At 38.0% G+C, this 27,993-nt stretch overlaps 1 protein-coding gene and 1 non-coding gene across 7 annotated transcripts in view; both read right to left on the bottom strand.

Moving 5' to 3' along the window:
- Window positions 1-27,993, bottom strand: part of SCAPER (S-phase cyclin A associated protein in the ER) — a 616,772-nt gene that overhangs the window by 111,335 nt on the left and 477,444 nt on the right. The window lies entirely within an intron of this gene.
- LOC111766485 (U6 spliceosomal RNA) lies at window positions 14,869-14,974 on the bottom strand. The gene has a single exon (XR_002798522.2). It is a non-coding gene; the product is annotated as a U6 spliceosomal RNA (small nuclear RNA).

Here is a 27,993-nt window from a genome sequence, read left to right as displayed (position 1 = left end):
ATGGAATCATACCATATATACAGCCTTTGAAGACTTGCTTCTTTCACTTAGCACAATGCATTTGAGATTCATAGAAATGAATCTGTATCCAAAAAATGTTGTGTGCATAAGTATCCTGTTCCTTTTTATTGCTGATTTATCCATTGTACCATAGTGTGTTTATTTATTCACCAGTTAAGGGACAACTGGGTTGTTTCCAGTTTGGGGGCAATATGAAAAAAGCTGATACAAACATTCATTTACACACTTTCGTGAGAATATATGTGTATACTTCTCTGAGATTACCTATGAGTGGAACTGCTGGTTTATACAATAAGTGGGAAACTTACTGTCAAACTGTTCTGCTAAGTAGCTGTACGATATTGCGTTCCCACCAGCAACATATGAGAGCTCCATTTGCACTGTATGATAATCAGCAGTTGCTATTATTAGTTTTTTTTTGTTTTTATTCCATTTTTTTTTTAGAGACTGTGGCAGCTTGATATTATTTATGAATTCCAAAAATGAGGTATTGATTATATTTGCAAAGTGTTCTGCTCCTCTGGGTGTGATACCCTTTGATTGTATTTGATTCAGCTGAGATGCCTTTGTTAAAATTAATCTTAAGATTAGGGTTTTGATTTGACCAAGTCATTAGGGTATGCAGGGTTGAGTCCCTGCCCTCCTTGGTAGGATATATAAATGGATGCTCAATCAAGAACAAATGGAGGGAAACGGACTTTGGCCCAGTGGTTAGGGCGTCCGTCTACCATATGGGAGGTCCGCGGTTCAAACCCTGGGCCTCCTTGACCCGTGTGGAGCTGGCCATGTGCGGCGCTGATGCGTGCAAGGAGTGCCGTGCCACGCAAGGGTGTCCCCCGCGTGGGGGAGCCCCACGCGCAAGGAGTGCGCCCGTGAGGAAAGCCGCCCAGCGTGAAAAGAAAGTGCAGCCTGCCCAGGAATGGCGCCGCCCACACTTCCCGTGCCACTGAGGACAACAGAAGTGGCCAAAGAAACAAGACGCAGCAAATAGACACCAAGAACAGAAAACCAGGGGAGGGGGGGGGAATTAAATAAATAAATCTTTAAAAAAAAAAAAAAAAAAAGAACAAATGGAAGTAGATACAAAGAGAAGATATGCAGAGGCTCCTAAAGCCTGGGAAGAAAGATGAGCCAGATAGTTTACAGCTGACACCTTGTGAAGAGACCAGAGAAGCTGAGCCTGGAAAGAAATGAGCCCTGGGAAGAGAGGCAAACGTTATGCCAGCCTACAGCTGAGAATGGAAGAAGCTGGGACCATGGAGCCTTAAGAGGAAGAAGGCAGGCTGAACCCTCACAGACGCAAATGACTTTGGGTGAGAAAGTACCTTATGGTACTTTGAGTTGGACACTTTAGGGACTTGTGACTGTAAGTTCTACCCCAAATAAATACCCTTTATAAAAGTCAACAGATTTCTGGTACTTTGCATCAGCATCTCTTTTGGCTAATACAGAGAAGTTATGGATTTACAGATTGATCATGCATAAAATACAGCATTCCAATATAGTATCCTGTTATTAACAACATGCAAGAAGTGTACATTTCTTAAAACAGATGAAAGCATGTTTTTATAACTGTAGTATAAACTGTTGTCTATGATTTAAATTAGGGTTCACTGTGATGTGCAGTTCCATAGATTTAAAAAAAATTATTCTAGTAACATATATGTAACCTAAAAATTTCCCTTTAACCACATTCAAATACATAATTCACAATTCAGTGCTGTTATTTACATCCACAATGTTGTGCCACCATCCATTACCATAACTTTTCTATTATCCCCAATAGAAACTGTACATTTTAAGCTTTATTTCCTGTTCCCTAGCTCCACCACATCCTCCTGGTGACCTATATTCTAGATTCTGCATCTATGGGTTTGTTTATTCTAATTATTTTACATCAGAGAGATGATATAATATATGTCATTTTGTGTCTGGCAAGGTTCATCCATGTTGTTACTTGTATAAGAACTTCATACCTTCTTTTTTTTTTTCCAAACATTCTAATTTTTTTACCAAAACATCATATCAACTAAAGAAAAATTCAAATATACGAGGTTTAAATGTGTACAGCATGCAAAAAATTCTTTTTTTGTGTGTGGTTGAATAGATCTTCCTATTGGCACATTTTATTTCCACAAAATATTTAGGCTAAAGACTCACCTTTCAGGCAAATTCCATTTATGCAGATTAGTCAGTTCTAATACAACAATATTTGCTAGTTCAGCTACAGTAATTGTTAAAATGAAATTCACAATAACATGACTTTAAAATAATATAGCAACTTTTTTCTTATGCACTTGAATTTTTTTAAAAACAATTTTATTCACACACCATGACAATCTACCCAAAATGTACAATCAGTGGCTCTCAGTATAATCAGAGTTGTGCATTCATCATCACAACAAATTTTAGAACATTTTTTTACTCCAAAAAGAAAAATCCCATACCACTTATATCCTCCTATTATTGACCCTTAGGCATTGGTATAGTACCTTTGTTACAACTGAAGAAAAAAAATTACAATATTGCTGTTAACTGTAGTCATAGTCTGCATTAGTTGTATTTTTCCCACATACCACCCTATTATTAATACCTTGTAATAGTGATGTACATTTGTTTTAGTTTATGGAAGAACATTCTTATATTTGTACTATTAAATGCAGTCATCATCCCCAACTGGGTTCACAGTGTTCTACAGTCCCATGTTTATCCTCTAGCTTTCCTTCTATTGACATATATGACTCTAAACGTCCCCTTTTAACCACAATCACATCCATAAATCAGTGCTGTCAATTACATTCACAATAATGTGTTACCGTCTATCCATTTCCAAAATATTTACAATCACCTTCTTAAAAATTCTACTTCAGCTTCCTGTTCTCTACCCTCATTCGATTTCCTGGTAATCTATACGTTAGATCTTAACTCTAATTGTTTACTCATTATAATCAGTTCATTTTAGTGAGACCATTCAATATTTGTCCTTTTGTGTCTGGCTTATTTCACTCAATACAATGTCCTCAAGGTTCATCCATTCTGTCGCATGCATCAGGATATAATTCCTTAGAGCTGAATAATATTCCATCATATGTATATATCATATTTTGTTTATCTCTTCATTGGTTGATGGACACTTGGCTTGTTTCCATCTCTTGGCAACTGTGAATAATGCCACTAGGAACGTTGGTGTGCAAATGTCTGTTCCCATGCCTGCTGTAAGTGCTGTCAGTATAGACCTAGTAGGAGTACTGCCGGATCATATGACAATTTTATACTTAGTTTTCTGAGGAACAGCCACACTGTCTTTCACAGTGGCTGCACCATTCTACATTCCCACTAACGGTGAATAAGTGATCCCATTTCTCCACTTCTTCTCCAACACTTTTAGTTTTCTGTTTTTTTAGTAGGGGCCATTCTAGTAGGTGTGAAATGATATCTCATTGTGGTTTTGATTTGCATTTCCCTGATGGGTAATGATGTTGAGCAACTTTCATTGTGCTTTCTGGCTATTTGTATACTTTCTTTGGAGAAATGCCTATTCAAGTCTTTTTATTGTTGAATTGTAGGATTTCTTTATATATTCTGGATATTAAACCCTTATGGGATATTGGTTTACAAATATTTTCTCCCATTCAGTAGGCTGCTTTTTCACCTTCTTGACAAAGTCCTTTGAAGCACAAACACATTCAATTTTGAGGAGGTCCCATTTGTCAATTTTTTCTTGCATTCTTCATGCACTGGGTATAAGGTCTAAGAAACCACTGCCTACCGTAAGATCTTGAAGATGCTTTCCTACATTTTCTTCTGGGAGTTTTATGGTCCTGGTTCTTACATTTAGATCTTTGATGCATTTTGAGTTAATTTTTGTATAAGGTGTGAAATGGGAGTCCACTTTGAATCTTTTGGATATGTATATCCAATTCTCCCAATGTTATTTGTTGAAAAGACTGTTCTGTCCCAGATGAATGGATTTGGTAAGCCTTGTCAAAAATCAATTGAATATAGATGTGAGGGTCTAATTCCAAACTCTCAATTTTATTCCATTGATTGATATATCTATCTTTATGCCAGTACCATGCTGTTTTGACCACTGTAGCTTTTTAATAAGCTTTAATGTCAGGCAGCACAAATCCTCCAGCCTTGTTAATTTTTTTGTAGATGTTTTTGGCTATTCTGGGACCATTTCCCTTTCAAATAAATGTTATAATTGATGTTTTCTCTTCCATACAATAGGTTGTTGGAATTTTGATCAGGATTGCACTGAATCTGTAAACATGGAATTTCCTTATATTTACTTAGGTCTTCTTTGATTTCTCTAAGCAACATTTGTAGTTTTCTGTGTACAGGTCCTATATATGTGTGGTAGTTTGATATCTGTGAAACCCAAAAAGAAAAAGATTGTTTGTAAGCTAACCTATTCCTCTGGGTGTGATATCCTTTGACTGCATGAATGTCCTTCCTTTGACTTAGGTCTTTTTTATTTCTAGCAATGTTTTATAGTTTTCTACATACATGTCTTTTACATCCTTGGTTAGATTTATTCCTAGATATTTGATTCTTTTAGCAGCTACCATAAATGGATTTTTCTCTTCATTTCTTCTTCCAATTTTTCATCACTACAGTATAGAAAAACACTACTGATTTTTGGGTGTTGATATTTTACCCCAGCACTTTGCTGAATTCATTTATTTATTTATTCATTTTTGGATGTTTTGGGATTTTCTGTAAAGAGGATCATGTCTTCTGCAAACAATGGAAGCTTTACTTCTTTCCTGTCAACTTGGATGCTATTGATTTATTTTTCTTGTCTAACTGCTCTGGTTAGAACTTCCAGGACAATGCTGAATAAGAGGGGTGACAGTAAGCATCCCTGTCTTGTTCCCGATTTTGGAGGGAAAGCTTTCAGTCTTTCAAATTAAGTAGGATGTTAGCTGTGGGTTTTTCATATATGCCCTTTATCATGCTGAGGAAGTTTTTTCTATTCCTAGTTTTCTAAGTGTTTTTATCAAGAAAGGAGTGCCTTTTCTGCATCATATAAGGTAATCATACTTTTTCCCTGTCATTCTGTTGATGTGGTATATTACATTAATTGATTTTCTCATGTTGAACCACCCTTGGGAACCTGGAATAAATTCCATGTGCTCACAGAATATAATTCTTTTAATGTGCTATTATTGTACTTGGTTTGCTAGTATTTTGTTGAGGATTTTTGCATGTATGCTCATGAGAGATACTCATCTAAAATTTTCTTTCCTTGTGGTATTTTTATTTGGGTTTGGTATATGGGTTATTTTTATCCTCATTTGAATGAATTAGGGAGTGTTTCCTCCTCTTCAATTATTTTTGGAAAGGTATGAACAGGACGGGTGTTAATTCCTTTTGGAATGTTCGGTAAAATTCACCTGTGAAGCCATCTGATTCTGGGCTTCTCTCTGGTGGGAGGTTTTTGATTACTAATTCATTCTCTTTAGTAGTTAATGGCTTGTTGAGATCTTCTATTTCTTCTTGAATTAGTACAGGTAGTTTTGTTTTTCTAGGAATTTATCCATTTCATCTAGATTATCCAATTTGTTGGCCTATAGTTGTTAATATCCTCTCAAAGACCTTTTAATTTCAGTGGGGTCGGTAGTGATGCTCCCATTTGCACTTCTATATTTAGTCATTCGTGTTCTTTCTCTTTTTACTTAATAGTCTAGCTAAAGGTTTGTCAGGTTTTCTTTTTCTTTCCCTCCTCCCTCTCCCCCTCCCCTGCCCTGCTCTTTTTGCTGTCTATGTCCATTTGCTGTGTGATCTTCTGTATCTATTTCTCTTTTTTGTCTTCTCTTCTTATCTTTCTCCTCTAGGATTCAGCAGGATTCGATCCTAGAGACCTCTGATGTGGAGAGGGGTTTCCTGTCAATGGCGCCACCACAGTTCCTGGTTTCTGCTGCGCTTCACTTTGACTCTCCCCTTTGTCTCTCTTTTGTTTCGTCATCATCTTGCTACGTGACTCACCTGTGCGGGCACTGGCTCACCATGAAGGCACTCATGCAGGCACTTGGCTCATCATGCGGACACTCAGCTCATCACATGGGCTCTCACGTGGGCACTCAGTTCACCATGCAGGCACTTGGCTCACCATGTGGGCACTTGGCTCACTGTGCAGGTACTCGTGCAGGCATGCTTTCTCTTTCTCGTCAGGAGGCCGCAGGGACCGAAACTGGGTCCTCCCATATGGTAAGCAGAGGTCTTCATTTGAGCCACATCCACTTCCTAGGTTTGTCAGTTTTATTGATCTTTTCAATGAACCAACTTTTGGTTTTGTTGATTCCCCCCCCCCCCAATTCTCTATTTTATCTCTGTATCTCTGTTATTATCTTTGTTATTTCCTTCCTTCTGCTTGCTTTGTGCTTAGTTTGCTCTTCTTTCTCTAGTTCTTAAAGAATGGCGGTTGGGACTCTGATTTGAAATCTTTCCTTTTTTTGGTGTAAGCATTTAGATCAGCACTGCCTTTGCTGTATCCCCTAAGTTTTGGTAAGTTGTTTTTTTCATTTCCATTTACCTCAGGGTATTTCCTAATTTCCCTTGTAATTTCCTCTTTAACTCATTGGTTAAGAGTATTATGTTTAATTTCCACATATTCATGAATTTTCCATTTGTCCCTCTGTTACTTATTTTTAGTGCCATTCCATTATGGTTGGAGAAGATACATTGTGTGATTTCAATATTTTTGAATTTATTGAGAATTGTTTTATGACCTAAGATATGGTCTATCCTGGAAATGATCCATGTGTACCCAGAAGAATGTGTTTCTGATATTGTTGGGAGAAGTGTTCTAGACATGTCTGTTATGTCTAGTTGTTTTAGAGTATCTCAAATCTTTATTTCCATACAGATATTCTGTTTTCATGTTCTATTCATTATTGAAAGCAGTATATTAAAATCTCCTTAATGATATTGCAGGGTCAGATGCTGGACATTATATATCCCACCATAACCCACTGAATGTACTGTGGGAGAGTGCAAACTACAGGGTAAACTATTATCTGTGTAGTGCAGCAGTGCCCCAAAATGTGTTCACTGAGTGCAATGAGTGTGCTGCAATGATGAGGGAGGTTGTTGGTGTGGGAGGAGTGGGGTGGGGGGGTGGGGGGTATACAGGAACCTTTTATATTTTTTAGTGTAACATTTTTTTGTGATGTATATGTCTTAAAAAAATACAATTTACAAAAATGATGTGGTGGGGGGTGGGGAGTGGGTTATATGGGAACCTCTTATGTTTCTTGTTTTTGTTTTTTAATGTAACATTTCTTGTGACCTAATAACTTTAATTAAAAAAATCTTTGTTTTTAAATTTAAAAATTAAAAAAAAAAACTCCTACAATTAAGGTAGAACCTTCAATGTTTCTCTTCTAATCTGTCAGTATTTGCTTTATATATTTTGGGGCTTTACTGTCAGGTGCCTATATAATTTTACATCTTCTTGTTGAACTGACTCTTTTATCAGTATGCACTGACCAATTTTGCCCCTCATAACACTTTTTGACTTAAAGTCTATTTTGTATTCATTAGTGTAGCTATCGCTATCCCAGCTCTTTTTTGGTTACTACTTGCATGGTATATACTTTTCCATCCTTTCAGTTCAAGTCACTACTAATAATGCAGGACATTCTTCTGCCATTTTGTTATTTAGTGTTTCTAAGTCTTATGCCTTTTCTGACCCTCAATTCTTCCATTAATGTCTACCTTCATATTTATTTTTGTATTATATCATAATGAGTTTCTTTTCATTTCTACCTGGGTGTATTTTTCATTTATTTTCCTTGTTACCATGGGTTAAAGTTCATGATTCTAAATATGTAACATTCATATATGATTTGATACCAAGTTGATGTCAATAGCATTCACATACATGGTACACACACCCCTCCTTTCTATCTTTATTTTTCTTTTACACATTATGTTTGCACATTTTACATCCCAAACTGTAGATTCAGCATTATTTTATGCATTTCCATTTTAGCACCTGCAGGCAGTAAGAAGTGGTGTTACAAACAAACAAAAAACACAATACAATAGTGCTGGTATTTATAATTACTTAAAAGGTTCTCTTCACTACTGGTCTTTATTATACTGCTATGAACCACTGTCTACTCTTTTCTTTCAGTCTGAAGAACTCTCTTTAGCACTGTTTGTAGGGCAAGTCTAGTAGTGATAAATTACCTCAGCTTTTGTTTATCTAGGAATGTTTGAATCTCTCCCTCATTTTTTTTTTTTAAAAGATTTATTTATTTAATCCCTCCCCCCCTCCCCTGCCCCGGTTGTCTGTTCTCTGTGTCTATTTGCTGTGTCTTGTTTCTTTTGTCCGCTTCTGTTGTCAGCGGCACGGGAAGTGTGGGCAGCGCCATTCCTGGGCAGGCTGCACTTTCTTTCGCGCTGGGCGGCTCTCCTTACGGGCGCACTCCTTGCGCGTGGGGCTCCTCTATGCGGGGGGACACCCCTGTGTGGCACGGCACTCCTTGCGCGCATCAGCACTGCACATGGGCCAGCTCCACACAGGTCAAGGAGGCCCGGGGTTTGAACCGCGGACCTCCCATGTGGTAGACAGGTGCCCTAACCACTGGGCCAAGCCCGTTTCCCTCTCCCTCATTTTTTTAAAGAAAGTCTCACCAGATAGAAAGTTCTTGGTTGGGAATTGTTTTCTTTCAGTACTTTATTAGCCCATTGCCTTTTTGCTTCTATGGTTTCTGGTGAAAAATTTGCAGCTAATCTAATTGGAACAACCTTGTACATAACATGCTGCTTTTCTCTTGCTGTTTTCAGAACTCTCTCCTTGTTCCTTTGCATTCCATAGTGTGATCAGTGTGTCATGGGGCATATTTTCCTTCAAATTTATCCTTTATTGTGTTCTTGGGCTTCTTTGATGTGCATATTTACATCTTTTGCTAAGTTTGGAAAGTTTTGTCAGTTTCCTTGGATATTACTTCTGCCCCTTTCATTCTTCTCCTTCTGGGACCCCCATAATGCACATATCAGTATGCTTAAAGGTACCCCAGGGAAGTGGATTTGGACCAACGGATAGGGCATATGCCTACCACATGGGAGGTCCAAACCCAGGGCCTCCTGACGTGTGTGATGAGCTGGCCCATGTCCAGTGCTGATGCACACAAGGAGTGCCGTGCAACACTGGGGTGTTCCCCGTGTAGGGGAGCCCCATGCACAAGAAGTACGCCCCATAAGAAGAGCTGGTCAGTGCAAAAAAAGTACAGCCTGCCCAGGAATGGCACCATACACACGAAGAGCTGACGCAGCAAGATGACGCAACAAAAAGAGACACAGATTCCGGTGCTGCTGACAAGAATACAAGCAGACCCAGAAGAACACACAGTAAATGGACACAGAGAGCAGACAACTGGGGGTGGGGGCAGAGGGGGAGAAGGAAGGGGAGAGTAATAAAAAAAGGAAAGAAAAAAATCTTAAAAAAAAAAAAGGTACCCCAGAGATCTCTTTGGCTATTATTTTTTGTTTAAAAATTTTTTTCCCTACTCCTCAGCCTGACTCCTTTCAATTGTTTTGACTTGGAGCTTGCTGATTCATTCTTCTGCCATCTCCAATGTGCTGCTGAAACACTCCTGGGAATTCTTCATTTCAAGTATCGATGTCTTCAACTCCAGTAGTTCTGTTTGGTTCCTTTTTAAAATTTTTCTTTATTGAGATTCTCTATTGTCCATTCATTGTTTTCCTGATATCTTTAGTTCTTTCTTGGTATTTTCCTTCATCTTCCTGAGCATACTGAAGAGCATGAAGTCTTTGTCTAGTATACTGTAATCTTGTCTTCTTTGTTGGTATTTTCTGGATTTTTATCTTGTTCCTTTGGATGGGCCATCATTTCCTGTTTTTTGTCTTATACTATTTTCTTGTACACTGTACTTTTTAATATTTTAAAACCTTTACTCCCAGATTTATTCCCTAAGAGGTCTGTTTCTTGTGTTTGTAATGCAGCTGGTGATATGAAAGAGATTTTCTTGAGTATTAGCACTACTATCAGGCAGATGCAAAGTGAATGCAAAGAGGAAAGTCCTCTGTGGTTTCTAGGTGTGTGTCCTGTTCTGGGCTTGTGCTTGCTAGTGGCCTTAGGAGTGTCCTCTACTTCCAGGGAGACATACCTTTTCCTTCTGCTAGTGTTACACTGCTGGACTTAAAGCACAGTAAGTCTTTACCCTAGGCCTTCTGCCTCAATTGTTTCTTGCACTGTTGTCTTATCTCAAGCTGCTCTTGCCTAGAAGGCAAATTTCTGGGAGTGGGGTAATGGCAGAGAGGAATTTCCTGTCAGTCTTTCCCAGGGACCCAAAAAAAAAAAGGAGTGCTGACTGGGTTTAAGCTGCCCTGGAGAGGGCATGAGGGAGGGACCAGGAAGGGGCTCCAGGAGCTGCTTTCCCATGTTTCCTGGAGCTGTATTTTCTTGACCTGCCCAGTAAATGCAGCCTTTCAATGTCCTCCCCAGCTCTGAGGAAGTGCACCGTCTTTAAATCTCCTCCACTGCCTTTGTAGGGCAGTTTGGAACAATGGCCATTCTCAGAGCTGGGCCCCCAGTGACCCGAGGTAGCCAATCAAAACCTGTGATGAGTGATTGGCCTGTGCCCATCCCAGATCTTGGGGAAGTGGATTTTTATGTCCCTTTCTGTCACTAGCAAGCTATTCCAGGGGCTGGACCCCACTGATGCCTGCTGTGAAAGTGGAGAATAGTGTTAGGAACTGTAGCACAGACAGAGCAATTTATGGGCATTTACTGTAACTTACCAGTCTCTTCCTCCTGCTCTTCCCTGAATGCTGTACAGTGTTCTTCTGTTCCCTGGGTTTCAAAACAATTGATTCAGGTAGTTTCTGCCTATTTATTAATTGTTCTCATAGAGTTTCCTACCTCACCACCTTCAAGGTTATTTTTTTTACAAAGTTACTCTAATAGGAATATTGATGTATCATTTCTTAATGGTGTTGAACATCTTTGCATTTAATTATTTGTCATCTGTATATCTACTTTGGTGAAGTGTATAGTCAAATCTTCTTTACATTTGTTTATTAACTGTTTTATTCAGTGATGCATCTACTGTACCTAAAAGACTTTCTGATCCATAGTACGAACTAAAAAATATATACTGAGTGACAGAATGATATAATGTATTGTTCTCCTCCTTACCTAAAAAAAAGACAAAGAAGTCACACTATCTTGCTTAGAAAATGAGTGGGAAGTTTACGACCTTTAAATTTTTAAAATTAGTAAAAACCAACTTTCATTTAGAAATAGGTGATAGCATCAGAACAACCTCCTAGTTTTCCTCCACAAAAGGTACAATGAATGGTATATATTATTAAAACAATGCGTTTCAAATCAAAACAACACAGAGTGCTTATAGGCTGTTAACAGAAAAATAGTTACCTGGTTACATTTATAAATTTATTTACTGTGGTCAGGGAGAAATTTTCAACAGTGTCTCATTTTAATAATGTTCCATTGGGTGTGTTGTAACAAATTGATTTATATGTACAGTAATGATCAAAATAAAATATTATGAATAAAAGTAGAATAAAATAGTATGTAGCATGAAAAATGTATTTGTAAAAGAAGTCCTGGGAAACGGACTTTGGCCCAGTGGTTAGGGCGTCCGTCTACCATATGGGAGGTCTGCGGTTCAAACCCCGGGCCTCCTTGACCCGTGTGGAGCTGGCCATGCGCAGTGCTGATGCGCGCAAGGAGTGCCGTGCCACGCAGGGTGTCCCCCGCGTGCGGGGGCCCCACGTGCAAGGAGTGCACCCGTGAGGAAAGCCGCCCAGCGTGAAAAGAAAGTGCAGCCTGCCAAGGAATGGCGCCGCCCACACTTCCCGTGCCGCTGACGACAACAGAAGCGGACAAAGAAACAAAAGCAGACAAAGAAACAAGACGCAACAAATAGACACCAAGAACAGACAACCAGGGGAGGGGGGGAAATTAAATAAATAAATAAATCTTTAAAAAAAAAAGAAGTCCTATGTGGTCTTAAATATATGGACATCCGTGATGGAGTTGGACTCAGATGTGACCTTTTTACACATGACTCTTGTGTCACTTTTACTGAACTTTGGTTGGTGCTAGGGTTGGTGTATAATCAGAGACTTGAATCTCTGGACTGTCCATGTGACAGCTGGGCCCTGAGCCTCAGCAGAGTTGCAACTCCTACTCTCTGGTTAGTTGGACTTTTGCAGGTCAGCTAACAGGGAGGTGAGGATGGTCAAACACCACACTAGGGAACTGAGAGTACCTACAACTGCAAGCAGGAGAATTGCATCTATCATCCATGTGGAATCTAAGCCCCCTCACAACATAGAGGTGGAGTGGACATCACGATCCCAGGGCCCACAGAATGGAGGAATAAAATATGGATTAGAGTGGACTTACTGATATTCTACTATAAAACTATTATGACTACTAATGGAAAAAACTGTATCATTGACGGGGAGAAAGTGCACACAGTAGTTGCTGAGGGCAGGGAGTGGAAAGAAGAGATGTGATGAGGGGGCATTTTTGGGACTTGGAGTTGTCCTAAATGATATGCAGGGTCAGATGCTGGACATTATATATCCTGCCATAACCCACTGAATGTAATGGGTGAGAGTGTGAACTACAGGGTAAACTATTATCCATGTGGTACAGCAGTGCTCCAAAATGTGTTCACTGACTACCATGAATGTGCTGCAATGATGGGGGAGGTTGTTGGTGTGGGAGGAGGGGGGTGGGGGGATGGGGGATATATGGGAACCTCTTATGTTTTTTATAATGTAACCTTTTTTGTGCTGTATGTATCTTCAAAAAAATACAATTTACAAAACCGATGGGGGTGGGGGGGTGGGGTGTAGATTATATGGGAACCTCTTATGTTTTTTTAATGTAACCTTCTATGTGATCTATTAACTTGAATGAAAAAAAAGTGTTATTAAAACAAAAATAAAAAACAAAATAAAAAAAATAAAAAACAAAAAGAGGGCTGCCGGTAGTGGTAAGAAAAATCAATCATCAACTACTCTCTTGAAATAACCAATGTTAATATTTTGGTAAACAGCATTTGTCCTTTTACTTTGCTAAATGTGTATATATTTTTAAAAACTCATATGTGCAGTAAGAACTTGGTGCAGTATATGGCATATAATAATTGCTCAATAAAGATTATTTTAAAAAAAGAAAGAAAGCCATGAGGAGCAAACAGAAGCTGGAAGTCAATGCAACCCAGAAGAGAAAAAAGAAGACACCACATGTGCACTACCATGTGATGGGAAAACCAAGGACAAGGACCAAGGCTCACCAGCAGCCAACCTCAGAATGCTGCAGTCTTTGGAGAGAAAGCATCACCTTGCTGATGCCTCAATTTTGGACTTCTCCTTGCTGCAAAACTGTAAGCCAATAAATTCCCATTGTTTAAGCCAACCCACTGTACGGTATTTGTTTTAGCAGCTAGGTAACTAAAACAAACCTCAGCAATTAAAACTCTCTATAGTAATAAAAAAAAAAAGACATCCTTTTAAAATGTTATCTTACTGATGAAAAATAGAAGATACGAAATTAGTACAATGAGATAAACAAGTCTTGCTTACAAAGAAAATGTGTTGTCATCAAGTAAGTAGGGGACAGGGGAATGATGCTGAAATTTTGAGGAGAAAGAGATATTTTAGCTTTGACTTTTTTTTTTTTACATCTACAGGAGAAAAGGTAGAATAGTGACAGAATTTGGGAGATTATGATTATATTTTTCTAGTGGACAAATGAAACATTTGGGTAAGAATGAGTTGTGGATAAACGGGGAAAATACAGTGAGCCTGTGGGTAGAACAGCATGGTGAAATGGCACTTGTTTTGTATTTCTCCCACTGGCATGCTGATGACTAGTGTAAATCCACATTGTCTTCCCCACTTCCCTGCTCCATCTTCTGATATTAGATGAGATTGGTGAAGGGAACAGCAAATCTGAGCTCAAGAAAGGGATGTTAGTAATGCTGCCAGACCAAACAATCCTCACTGTAGGGATGTAAATTATATGTATCCTACATGAATTTGGATAAAAACTCATGAAATTATGACAAGTGATTATGATATTGCACATAATATTCTGCAATGTAACAATTTAATAACAGCAAAATTAAGTTTAAAATTAAAATATTTTCCTAATCATATTGAGGCCTCAGAGTAAGGAATAAGGAAATTAAGCAAGATGTGTTCACTTCAAAGATTTTTGTTCAACTGTTGAATTTGGTTAAGACTAATAAAATAGGCAATCTAATTATTCTACAGGAGCATATTCTAATTTTTGATGGGAAACTATATATATTTTAAGCACCAACCTAATTAGACTTCCTGTAATTCCTGAAATTAACCTCCTTCTGAGAAAATGGTATATGTCAAAGATTACAATAATATACCTAAAAATGTGGGTATCAAATTAATACATTAAATTTACTTTTAAACTCCAGTGCTAAAGCATTATTTTTGCTTAAATTTATTAATAATAAGACAGCTATGACTAGCAAGTCTTTAAGATATGTCTTAAGTAGGATCTGGTTATGTATTTTAAATTGATAATTAGACCCGTTAGCTCTGGATAAGACCCCAGGTGGTCTGCAGTGTTAAAGAACAGATTAAAGCTGACACAACTAATTTCTTTAATCTTATTAGTGGTACAACAGCTGTCAAATGTAACCATCTCTGTAAACCCTTCTGTGACATAAACAAAATGCTTTAATATGTCAAATGGAGAAGATGATTTATCAATTACTATGGTTAATTAGCTTACGAAACAATTTTTTACTGTTATTGTCTTGGGGGAAGTTATTTACTTTTTTTTTTTAAAATATGGAACACTTCACGAATTTGCATGTCACACTTGTGCACAGGCCATGCTCATCTTCACTGTATCATTCCAATTTAGTATATGTGCTCCCGAAGCGAGCACTATTTACTTTAAATAAACCTTGGTATAAAAATAGAATTATATTAAAATAATCCTGCCTAGAAATAAGCAGTTGTTTATTAACAATGGGTTGTATTCTAAATTGCATCCCACCCTGGTAAATCCTATTTATTAATGTTTATTAAGCACCTATCATATGGTGGACACTCAATGGGGCACATGGGTTCCAACTCAATGATGTCTACATGTGTTACAGATGGGAAGTTATACCCTACAGTAAATCCTACGATAAATTTACTCCATATTTGTCCTATGATTTTGGGCAATAAAAATGGTGTTTAGGGTAATAACACAGGTATTCTGTCTTTTTGTTTTTAGACTTCATTGCTAGATCTTCCCTGAAAATTTTGTCTCATACATGCAAAAAGCTATAGTGGTTTCTGGTTCACCTTTCCTAATTTCTTGTAAATCAGTTCCTTTTGTTTACCACTGGTCCCCAAACTGCTAGGTGGGAAAAATGATTCCATGGACTGTTTCTTATACCCATACAAATAAACCATAAAATACCTTAAATCGAAAACTACAAACCAGTAAATCAAACAATATCTCCTTCACCAAAAGGAAAAAAACTAAAATACACGCCCTATCTCCCACAATTCACCAGAATGATTATAGTAATTTTTATAAGATATCAATGAAATTATATATTACTTTCATTAAAACAGTAAAAGTTAAATGTTCACACAACAGAAACAACAAAGCCATTACCACCCTGCAAATATCAACCTTGTAAGAGATCCAGTCAAGGACCCTCATAGACTCTTACACTTACATGATTCATTTTATTTTGTTGTATAGGGTAGAATATTTCACAGATCACTCTTTTCATCCCCATCATGATGTAAGCTCTTTGAAGACAAAAGTCATATATCTCTCAGATATACTTGCAGCCTGATAGTACTTCTCTCTGATGATACCATGCAGGCAATAAAGTAAGGAAGAAAGAACACCAGAATAGGATGCTCTGTCCTAGCCCTGCTAACTTATGACTGAAGGTAATCATTTAGTCTTTTTAAACCTGAGTTTTAACATTTATATAATGTGGTAATTCGATGAAGACATGCCCCAGACTCTGAATATAAGAAAATGTAATATATTTATAAAACGTAAGTAAATGTAGTATATTTTTAAAATAGTGATGCTATTCTTTTATTTATGATAGCATCAAGTGTTTTGCAGGGGATTCAGAACAACTCCTTCCCCAAAATTTCCTCTCATACATGTTTATCTACAATAAACAAAGTTCTAAGCACATGGTAATAAAAGTGTGGTAAAAGACTGAATTCCTTGTTGTGTTTGATTAAAATAACAAAAGCAATAGGACTTAGATCTGAATAGTGGCAGCAAAAAAAAGATGAATGAATGAAATTGATAAGAACTCTCCCCCACTGTAAAATAAATAAGAAATACGTAACTTTTTACTTTTACCTGAGTTAGTTTCCCAATTCACTGATACCTAAATATTTCTGGTATTTTCTGACAGTGTCCTATTTTTTTCTTGTTATTAGAACATTTTAAGCCCTAGTGGTATCAACATTTTTACAGTTCCCTAAGCACATTCTATTATTTCAGAGTTCTATGCTCTTGAACATACTGTGCTCTATGTCTAAGAGGACGCTGTTCCCCTACTTTGTTATTCTGGCAAACCTTAATCTAGTTTTTTTTTTTAAAAGATTTATTTTATTTATTTCTCTCCCTTTCCCCCCCATTGTCTGCTTTCTGTGTCCATTCACTGTGTGTTCTTCTGTGACCGCTTGCATTCTTGTCATGCGGCACTGGGAAACTGTGTCGCTTTTTTTGTTGTGTCATCTTGCTACATCAGCTCTCTGTGTGTGCAGCGCCACTCCTGGGTGGGCTATGCTTTTTTGGTGCAGGGTGGCTTTCCTTGTGGGCTCTCCTTGCATGTAGGGCACCCCTATGCGGGGGACACCCTGCATGGCACGGCACTCCTTGTGCACGGCAGCACTGCGTGTGGGCCAGCTCACCATACGGGTCAGGCGGCCTGGGGATTGAACCCTGGACTCTCCATATGGTAGGTAGATGCTCTTTTATTTGAGCCACAACTGCTTTCCCCTTAATCTATTCTTTAAGACCCGGCTGAGATGTTACACCCTTTTGGAATTTGCATCCTCCTCTACAGAGTTAATTACTCTACAAAGTTAATTACTACAGAGATGTAGATGGGCTACATCTAAATTTGGTACATACTCCTATAGTTGTTCTTAGCACATTGTACTGAACTACTACTTTCTCTATTTAGTTCATTACCTAAAGAGTGAACCCCTGAAGGGGTTTTTATACAACTCTACTGGCTAACACACAATTCTCAATGGGGGTCATATGAACCCCTCTATGTGGCATGTGAAAATATGTAATGACACATTTGGTTGTTCCAATGATTGGGGGCCTCTACTGGTATTTAATGGGTGGGTCAAGGGTTGTTACATACCCTGCAATGTGCAGGACAATCTAGCAGTCTGTCCTAAATGCCATTAGTTACCTATTGAGACAATGGGGTGTGTAGCTCATTCTTGAGTATGACCTCACAAAGCCCATTAACAGATTATCAGCATTTCATACTTACAACAACTATGAGATAGGAATATTTTCGCCATTATTCAGATGGAAAAAAACTATGGTTCAATAAGACCCTAAGATAGCTTTCTCACAACAAATACTGGCAAAGCTGGTATTTGAACTCTCATGACTCTAACCCCCAATTGAGTTAAATCTATTAGAGCATTATATTCCTTTTTCTCTAATTCTAAATATCGTATTTCTGGCTTGAATTCCTGAACTAACCAAGTGGAGAAGTAAATACATTTACAGAAGGAATTTTCAGTCTAAGAAACATTGTTAGACTGTGGTATGGATTTGTAGAATGCTATACTATAATCCCTATCCCTTGTAGGCCTTTCTCAAGATTTGAAGTCCCAGAAGGTGACACAGGAGATGAGTTCCAAAATTAGGAAAGTGCTACACAATTCTGAAAGTGTTCTGGAATGTATTCAATAGGACTCTCCTGAATTACAATGTCTAGAACACCGAAGGACTTGGCTACTAGGTCTACATCAATTGCTTAACCCATTGACAGTTTTTCCATGAAAATATACTGTTGATTTTATAAAGGAAATTAATATGAAAATTGGATGCACATAACAGAAATGAGCTTTACAAGCATCTTTGCTGGAATGCATCAATTTGAAAAAAATGAGAGATTTTTAATTAAATTAACTCAAATGGTAATGCAGAAAATTATTATGTTTGAAAATAATATGGACTTCTATTTTCAATAGAGCAATAGCCTGATTAATGAATCAATAGCTGGACTTGATGAAAATGACTCCCTGGAGAAGGCAGTGCTGCAAAGCAAATGGCAAGCAAATTATGAGGCCCGGGTAAATTGTGAGTAATGTCTTAAGGAGTGAATTAATAGTAATAATTCAAGTTAAAGATTTTCTAAAGTAGATAGGTAACCAAAAATTTTCAACCAACAAAATACTACTTGAGAGCTTTCTGCATGGGAAGTAAAGGCTAATGTAGAGTGGGCTAAGAAAAAAAAGTCTAAACACTGCTGATGTTAACAGAAAACAGGAGCCTACCATCTTACCAGTGCAATTATTTTTCCTTTATGAAAATAAATTCTCTATTTAGTAGTAATATTGGCACCACTGGTAAAACAACAACCCCATCTTGAAGGAAATTTTACATTTTCTACTGGATGAGGGAAAGAGGAGTTAGAGATGATGCCATGCTCTGAAACATGCATCTGGTACTTGAGTATGTCACAGTTTGGGATAGATATTTAATAATATGGAGACACTGTTTGGATTCACTGAGAGGAATAAAACTGCAATTCCAAAAAGCCTGCTTAGAAATGATATAAACCGATTCTTTTTTTCCTTCTGTGAAGCATTAAAAATGACTTAACCAACCATCATTTGTCTTTTGCAAATGTTCTTTCTCCTAGCAGTTTTAATTGTGCTGTTAGATTTAATAAACTGGATAAAAAAAGATGTATAACTCAGTTTTAAAAATATAATAAAGCTTTATTTTGCATTTGCAGGATTAAAGCTTTGAACTGTAGCACACTGCCAGAATTAGAGAAAGAGATATAGATAATTGCTCTTATAATCTCATCTTGTTAACATGTTAACCTCACCTTCAAAACAGGTAACAAACTTCTAATTTCAGAAAAATAACTGATGAAATGGTTAAGTTCCCCAGGAACAAATTTAAGTTTTATTAAAAAGTTGGACTAAGACCAATAATGATCAAGTCTGAGAGGGCAAGGTCTAAGGAAGTACAATTTTCAGTTGTTTGTAAATATAAGACAGTGCTACTGGGTTTCAAACTAAGTCCAAATTACAAAGTTAATGATGAAGACCCAAAGGCCCCCAAGAAAGTAATACTTGAGAGTTGATATAAAATTACAAAGTAAAGTATATGAGTAGTACTATTATTTGTAAAGAATTTATGTATGGTTCTTAAAGAATGATACATATACATTTTCCTATCTTTGATGCTGAAGATAAGCTCTTCATTCTTAATATGTTAAGTGTATTTACCTTAGGATCCAGAGACAGCAAGTTTAATATACATAATTTTCTACATAGATTCTCCAAACTGGGGTTAGTATAACAAAGGAAAGTTCAGCTAGTTGAAGCTCATAGGAACAGCATTTAATGTTCACAAAGTGCTATACCATAGAGAACTTAAAGAGTTCTCTTCATTCTTGCTTTAAACTGTGGGCATTCCTTCCTTCCTTCTCGATATGAAAGAATTTAGAAAAACAACTATGAGGTCACAAGGAAGGCTCTATACACAGTCAAATATTTTCTACCCAATCCAGAATAAAAGAGATCTTTAATATTTGTATTTAAGAATATCAGGCTTTTTCGGTTGGAAGGTACAGAAATTCATTCAAAACATTTTAAGTAAAAAGAGCCATTTATTTTGACTATTGGCAACTTTCACGTGAATCCAGGAGAAAATGAACCACCACCCCTCAGGGGGGCAGGAACAATGCCAGCTCTGTGGGCTGGAGTGGACTGACTGGCACTTACAACCTACTTCTTTCTCACGAAGTAGCTCTTCTCTCCTCTTTTTTTCCAAACGACCTTTTTAGTCCTGCTAAACTTGGAGCACACATAGCAATGCAAGGGCCACACAAGAAATGTCTCTACATGGTTTTTCAAGTTAAACATTGAAGAAAACATGACTAAGAGTACTGTAGTTGCCTAACTACAGATATGTGAGAGAGAAACTAGATTGGCCCAGTTTAACTTTTTAGGCTGGATTATAAGTCCTATATTGCTGGCTAGACTACCAACTGGTTGCTTTTGAGTCAAATGTCCACTCTTTGTTTAATCAGCTAAAGCCATTGAAGGAAGAATCACATGATATAAAATATAGCTGCAGAGGAGATATGGATGCAATGTCTATACAAGTAGTATTCATAACACTTTGAAAAAAAGGACACAGCATAGAGGAAGGTAGCTGAGATGAATATGCCAAGCTAAGAAGTGACATGAAACAGTAATAGGGAAAGAAGTATAAGTGAAACTTGAGGAAGTCCGAATTATATTGAAATTTTAAGAAAAGGCCAAGAATGAACAGTAGATGAGCCCCAAAGAAAATAGCCAATTGAGTCAAAAAACTGGAACAAGAAGCAAGCTATAGAGAGAATGAGGTCAAGCTGCTCAGGAAAATAAGTTGGCATGCAATAGATTCATAGAAATACATTACTTTTACAAAGAATCTTGTATATTCTACCAGGGTTTACCTTTCCTTTCCAATTTGTATGACTTTTGTTTTCTTCTTGAATAATTCTATTTTCTACATCTAAGAAATTGCTTATTCTAAGTATTTCATATAAGAGAAATCAGACAATATTTGTCCTTTTGTATACGGCTTATTTCATTCACATGATGTTTTTAAGGTTCACCCATGTCGTCGCATGCAGCAGAACGTAATTTCTACATATTGTTGAAAATATTCCACCATATTTGTTTATCCATTCATATGTTGATAGACACTTGGATGGCTTTTACCTTTTGACTACCATGAATAATTCGACTACAAACATTGGTATGCAGTATATGTTCAAGTCCCTGCTTTCAACTCTTTTGGGTATATACCTAGAAGTGGAATTGCCAGATGATATAGGAATCCTATGTTTAACTTTCAGAGGAAATGCCAAACTATTTTCCACAGTGGTTATACCATGATACACTCCCACCAACAATGTACGACAGATCCTATTTCTCTGTACCCTCACCAAAAATTGTTATTTTCCATTAAAAAAAAAAAATTAACCACTCTAGTAGGCGTGAAGTGGCATTCCATTGTAGTTTTGACTTGAATTTCACTAATGGCTAATGATATTGACCATATTTTCATGTGCTTATTGGCCATTTGTATAATTTCTTTGGAGAAATGTCTATTCGTGTCTTTTGCCAATTTTTACATTGGGTTGTCTTTTTGTTGTTTAGTTGTAGGAGTTCTTTATGTATTCTGGATATTAAACAGTATCAGATATATAAATTCCAAATCTTTTACCCCTTTCTGTAGATCTTTCACTTTTTTGACAGTGTCCTTGGAAGCAAAAAATTTTTTATTTTGATCAAGTCCAATTTATCGATTTTTTTCTTTTGTTGTTCATTCTTTTGGTATAAAATCTAATGCCTAATACAAGGTCCTGAAGATATTTCTCTTTTAAGAGTTTTACAGTATTATATTTAGGTCATTGATCCATTTTGAACTACTTTTTCTATTTGATGAAAGATAAGAACCTCAGTTCATTCTTTTGCATGTGGATTTACAGCTGTCTCAAAACCATTTGTTGAAGAAATTAAACTTTCCCTATTGAATGGAGTTGGCATCCCTGTCTAAAATTAACTGGCCGTAGATGAATGGGTTTATTTCAGAACTCTCACTTCTATTCCATTGGTCTATGTATCTCCTTATGCTAGCTAGTACCATATAGTTTTAGTTACTGTCACTTTAAGAGTAAGGATTTAAATCAGGAAGTATGAGTCCGCCAAATTTGTTCTTCTTTTTCAATATTATTTTGGCTATTTTGAACATGGCACAGTTCCATATGAATTTGAAGACTGGCTATTTCTGCCAAAAAAAAAAAAAAAAAGGTGTTGGAATTTTGATAATGATTGCACTGAATTTGTAAATCTCTTTAGATGGTATTGACATCCTAAAAAATATTCAGTATTCCACTCCATGAACATGAGATGTCTTTCCATATTTAGGTCTTCTTTAATTCCTTTCAGCAATGAGATTTGTAGTTTTCCTTATACAAGTCCTTCACTACCTTGTTCAAATTTAATCCTAGATATTGTTCTTTTAGTTGCTAATGGATATGTAATCATTTTCTTGAGTTCCTTTTCGGATTAATTGCTGATGTACAGAAAAACCAGATAATTCTACAAATTGATCTCATACCCTGTCACTATGCTGAATTTGCTTATTAGCTCTAGTAGCTTTGCTGTGGACTTCCCAGGACTTTCTAAAGATAGTATCACATCATCTGCATGATCATGTGGCTTTTTCCTTTGTTCTATTGATGAGGTGTATTATACTAATTGATTTTCTTATGAATCCAAATTAGTCATGGTGTATAATTATTGCAATATGCTGTTGGATTTGGTTTGCTAATATTTTGTTTAGGATTTTGCACCTATATTCATGAGGGATATTGATTTGTAGTTTTCTTATTATATATTTATGGCATTGGTATTAGAATGATGTTGGCCTCAGAGAATAAGTTAGGGAGTATTCTGCCTAAATTTTTGAAGAGTTTGAGAAGAATTTGTGTTAATTTTTGTCTGTGGTAAGATTTACCAATGAAGCTATCTAGTCCTGGGCTACCTTTGCTAGGAGGTTTTTGATTATTGATTTAAACTCTTTACTTGATATTGATTTACTGAAATCTTCTATTACTTCTTGAGTCAGCCATTTCAGTGGTTATCTACTTTGTTGGCATACAATTTGGGGAAGAAAGCATTCTTCCCCCCATTAATGTACTTGGTGCTTGTAGTAGCCTGGAACGATGTACCCCAGAGAAACTTAATCCACTCCCGTGTGTTTAAACTCATTGTAAATAGGACCTTTTGGTGAGGTTACTTCAGTCAATGTGTGGCCCAGCTGAATCAGAATGGGACTTAATCCTATTAATGAAGGCCCCATAGACCATATGACAGAAAAGTAAAGGACCAAGGATTGCTGGCAGCCAGCCCCAGAACACCACAGTCTTCTGGGAGAAAACATTATTTCATGGCACTTGATTTTGAACTTCTCCCAGCCTCAAAACTATGAGTCGACAAGTTCTCACGCTTAAGTGAATCCATGGCCTGGAATTTGCTTCGGCACCCAGGAAACTAAAATAACACCCTTATGGAAAACCAATTGGCCATAGATGTATGGGTGGCACTTAATCTCATTGAAGCCTCCTTGTACATGACATTTTGATTCTTTGCAGTTTTCAGGGTTTTCACACCATGCTTGACATTCGGTCATTTGATCATAGTGTGTGTTGGTATGGGTCTATTGTGTTTATGCTGTTTGGAATTTGTTGAGCTCTTGGGTGTATTTATTCATGTCTTCTGTTAAATTTAGGAAATTTTCAGTCAACATTTCTTCGAATATTCTTTCTGCCCCATTTTTTCTTTTCCTTCTGGAATGCCCATAAATGAAAATGCTGGTACACTTGATTATGTCCCACAGGCCCCTCAGGGTTCTATTCACTTTCCTTCATTGTTTTTCTTTCTGTTTTTCAGACTGAATAATTTCAACTGTCTAATCTTCAAGTTCATTATTCTTTCTTCTGTCAGGGCCAATCTACTGTCAATTTGCTGATGAATTCTACTTGGAAAGTTTTTTTTAAAAATTTTCCTCATTTCCTTTATTTTTACTTATTTTAAAAAATTTATCCCCCTCCCCCTCCGTGGCTTGCTTGCTGTCTGCTCACTGTGTCCATTCACTGTGCATTCTTCTGTGTCTGCTTGTCTCCCTTTTGTTGTGTCATCTTGCTGCATCAGCTCTCCGTGGGCACAGCTGTCAGCTCTCCGCAGGCGTGGACCAGCCTGCCTTCACAAGGAAGCCCTGGGACGTGAACCCAGGGCCTTCCATATGGTAGATAGGAGCCCAATCGATTGAGCCACAGCCACTTCCCAAAGTTTTTATTTCACTTAATATAGTCTTCAACTCTAGTATTTGTTTGATTCCTTTTTATGATTTCTATACTTTCACTGAAACTTTTTTTATCTATTTTTTTTCCTGATTTTAGTTCTTTTCCTGTTTTCCTTTAGCTCTTTGTACATATTTAAGTCAATTTTACAAAGTCTTTGTTTGATATGTACATGGACCTGGTTTTCCTCATTAATGGTTTCTTATACTTTTCTTACTCCTTTGTATGGGCTACCATTTCCTGTTTCTTTGTATGTCTTATAATTTTTGCACACTAGATTTAAAAATATATATTAATGTGTTATTTCTGGAATGTAGTTACTGAGGTGACTGTAGTTAAGCTTGTGTCCAGCCAGTGAAATAATAGAAATTTCCTTAAATGTCACTATCTAACAACAATAACAAAAGAAAACACCATTCCCAGTCTTTGTAGATTGGGATGGGCAAGTGCTTTCCTTCAGACCTTAGCCTGCCTAGTAATGAATTTAAAGAGAAGCGCAAGGCAAAAGTGTAGGATTCTTCATAATCTTTCCTGGGCATTCATCTTGGCCTGGGTACATGCAATGTGGCCCGATACCTTAAACACTATCCATTTGTTCCTTTTTTCTCTAGGAAATAGTGTTTACTCTCAGTTCCAATGCTACACTGTATGTCTCAATGTCCTAGGCAGCTGCAATTTGACCATTCTTTTACTGTGTTCAAGCTGTCCTCTGAGCTTTCTCTATGCACAGGGCAAGTTTTGGGATTGGAAGTCAATGAAGAGTATCCTGTTTCAGTCCTTTAGGCTGCCACCAGGCAGATTAGTACAGGCATACATGTACCTGAGTATGTGCACAAGTGTTACTGTGCTCCATCCAAATCTGGGACCAGGGACTTGCACTGTAAGTATAGACTAGCTCCACACCAAGTCAGAGTGGGGGCAGGAAAAGGGCTATCAAAGGTGTTACAAGGTTTCTTATAATTTTTTAAAAGGGTATTTATTTATTTTCCTCCCTTCCCTCTCCCCTGCCCCGCTCTTTTTACTGTCTGTGTCCATTCACTGTGTGATCTTTTGTATCCATTTCTCTTTTTAGTCTTCTCTTCTTGCCTTTCTCCTCTAGGATTCACCGGGATTCAATCCTGGGGACCTCTGATGTGGAAAGAAGTTCCCTGACAATTGTGCCATCTCAGTTCCTGGTCTCTGCTGTGCTTCACCTTGACTCTCCCCTTTGTCTCTCTTTTGTTGTGTCATCATCTTGCTGCATGACTCACTTGTGCGGGCACTGGCTCACCACACAGGCACTTGGCTTGCTGCGCGGGTACTTGCCTCACTATGTGGGCACTCACGTGGGCACTTAGCTTACCATGTGGGCACTGGCTCACTGCATGGGCACTGGCTCACCACGTGGGCACCCACATAGGCACTCAAGTTGCCGTATGGGCACTCAGCTCACTACATGGGCACTTGGCTCACCATGCAGGCACCTGGCTCACCATGTGGGCACTGGCTCGCCACACAGGCATGCTTTTTCTTCTTCTTTTTGACCAGGAGGCCCCAGGGATTGAACCTGGGTCCTCCCATATGGTAGGTGGAGGCCTTATCACTTGAGCCACATCTGCTTCCCTTCTTATAATTTTTAAGTTGCCTTATTAATTTTTTTTATTTGGCACTCACTTTTTTACTATAACCCTTTAACTTTTTTTTTGGGGGGGGGGCTCTGAGAAAGATGGTTCTGCCAGATTTAGTTGTTTTAAGCTTCAGCGGATGGGGATGGTTGCTAGAACCCTGGAGCACCCCACTCTGTCACTTGTTGACATCCCTCCTCATGATTATACCTTCTCAGAATTCAAAGTGAATTTAGGGATTTAATAATTAAGCAGTATAATGTGGAGTCAAATCAATAACAATGACTACAACAAAAACTATTGATATTAACTAAGTGCTTTCTTTGTGCACATTTAATCCTCAGAATATCAATACTAGGTACATATTAGTCCTACCATTTAACTGAGGCTCTGATATAGCAAGTAACTTGGCCCAAGGTCATAAAACTAATAAGTGAGAAGAGAATTTAAGCCTACATCTGTCTTTCTCCAGAGCCTATACATTTTCAATCATATCATGCTGACTGCTTTGCTCCACATATATGAAATCATGTCTATAGAAAAAGTTGCACTCAGTGGAGCAATGAAGGAAGATAAGCAAGGCTAATAGAGAAGAAATAGGCATGATTAGTTGCACAAGAGAAGAACATAAAGTAACTTAGAGAGTTAACCACTGGCCTCTGCTGTCCTTGAGGGTATGTCAGGAATAGGAATGCCAAGTAAGTAAAAGGTAACCTGGAGATGACTTGGTCCAGGTGGCTGTTGTTGTTTTTTTAAGATTTATTTTATTGATTTCTCTCTCCTTCCTTCCTGTTGTCTGCTCTCTTCCTTCCTGTTGTCCATTCGCTGTGAGTTCTTCTGTGTCTGCTTGCATTATCCAGCATTACTAGGAAACCATGTCTCTTTTTTTTTTTTTTTTTAAAGATTTATTTATTTATTTAATTTCCCCCCCTCCCCTGGTTGTCTGTTCTTGGTGTCTATTTGTTGCGTCTTGTTTCTTTGTCTGCTTTTGTTTCTTTGTCCGCTTCTGTTGTCGTCAGCGGCACGGGAAGTGTGGGCGGTGCCATTCCTGGGCAGGCTGCTCTTTCTTTTCACGCTGGGCGGCTTTCCTCACGGGCGCACTCCTTGCGCGTGGGGCTCCCCTGCGCGGGGGACACCCCTGTGTGGCAGGACACTCCTTGCGCGCATCAGCACTGCGCATGGCCAGCTCCACACGGGTCGAGGAGGCCCGGGGTTTGAACCGCGGACCTCCCATATGGTAGACGGACGCTCTAACCACTGGGCCAAAGTCCGTTTCCCCCATGTCTCTTTTTGTTGCGTCATCTTGCTGTGTCAGCTCTCTGTGTGTGCAGTGTCACTCCTGGGTGGGCTGTGCTTTTTTCACAAGGGGCGGCTCTCGTTATGGGGCGCACTCTTTGTGCGTGGGGCACCCCTACGCAGGGGCGCCCGTGTGGCATGGCACTCCTTGCGCACACAGCACTGTGCATGGGCCAACTCACCACACGGGTCAGGAGGCCCTGGGGATTGAACCCTGGACCCTCCATATGGTAGATGGACATTCTATCAGTCCACTTCCCCCAGGTGGCTGTTTTTATGGCCCAAAAGGTTTGCTGGCTTCCCCATGAATTATAAACATCTACTGCTTCTGAAAAGGGCTTAGAGATGTGGAGTGTCAGTGACTGCCAACTCTTACTTTTATCATTGCTATTATGTAAACTTGCTACAAAAACACAACACAGCCTCCAGTCACAGTAGATCCAGATTCTTATTTACATAACAGGGGTTGTTTTTAATGCCCCCCAAAAATGACAAACCATCATTATTTTCAAACATTAAAAGCTATTTTAAACAGTGTTACTAGCCTAAATCAAAGAAAAGGCTAGAAAATGTCATTCATTCTTTTGTATTTGTGTTCTGCAATTAAAGTTTGTAGGCAGAATAAAATGAGCCTTCTCCAAAGTAGATACAACATGAAATGAAAATTATCTTGCTTCAGGGTAATCTTTCTTGGCACTGAAAGAATTTTATTGGAGCATATTTGTCAAAAAGTTGGTTTTAGAATATCACATTCTGACTGTTCTCTCACTAACTTGAAAAGGATTCAAGCAGTTTTATGGGCTTCCTCTGGTTCTGATAAAAGCAAAACAACCCACTGAAGACTTGGAAAGATTTCAGAAATTTAAGTTTCCAGAGGTGAGTATAATATTCAATTTCAT

The sequence above is a fragment of the Dasypus novemcinctus genome, chromosome 3, assembly GCF_030445035.2.
Source record: "Dasypus novemcinctus isolate mDasNov1 chromosome 3, mDasNov1.1.hap2, whole genome shotgun sequence".
Taxonomy (NCBI): Eukaryota; Metazoa; Chordata; class Mammalia; order Cingulata; family Dasypodidae; genus Dasypus; species Dasypus novemcinctus.
The sequence above is the reverse complement of the archived record's forward strand: the minus strand, read 5'-3'. Positions and strand labels throughout refer to the sequence as shown.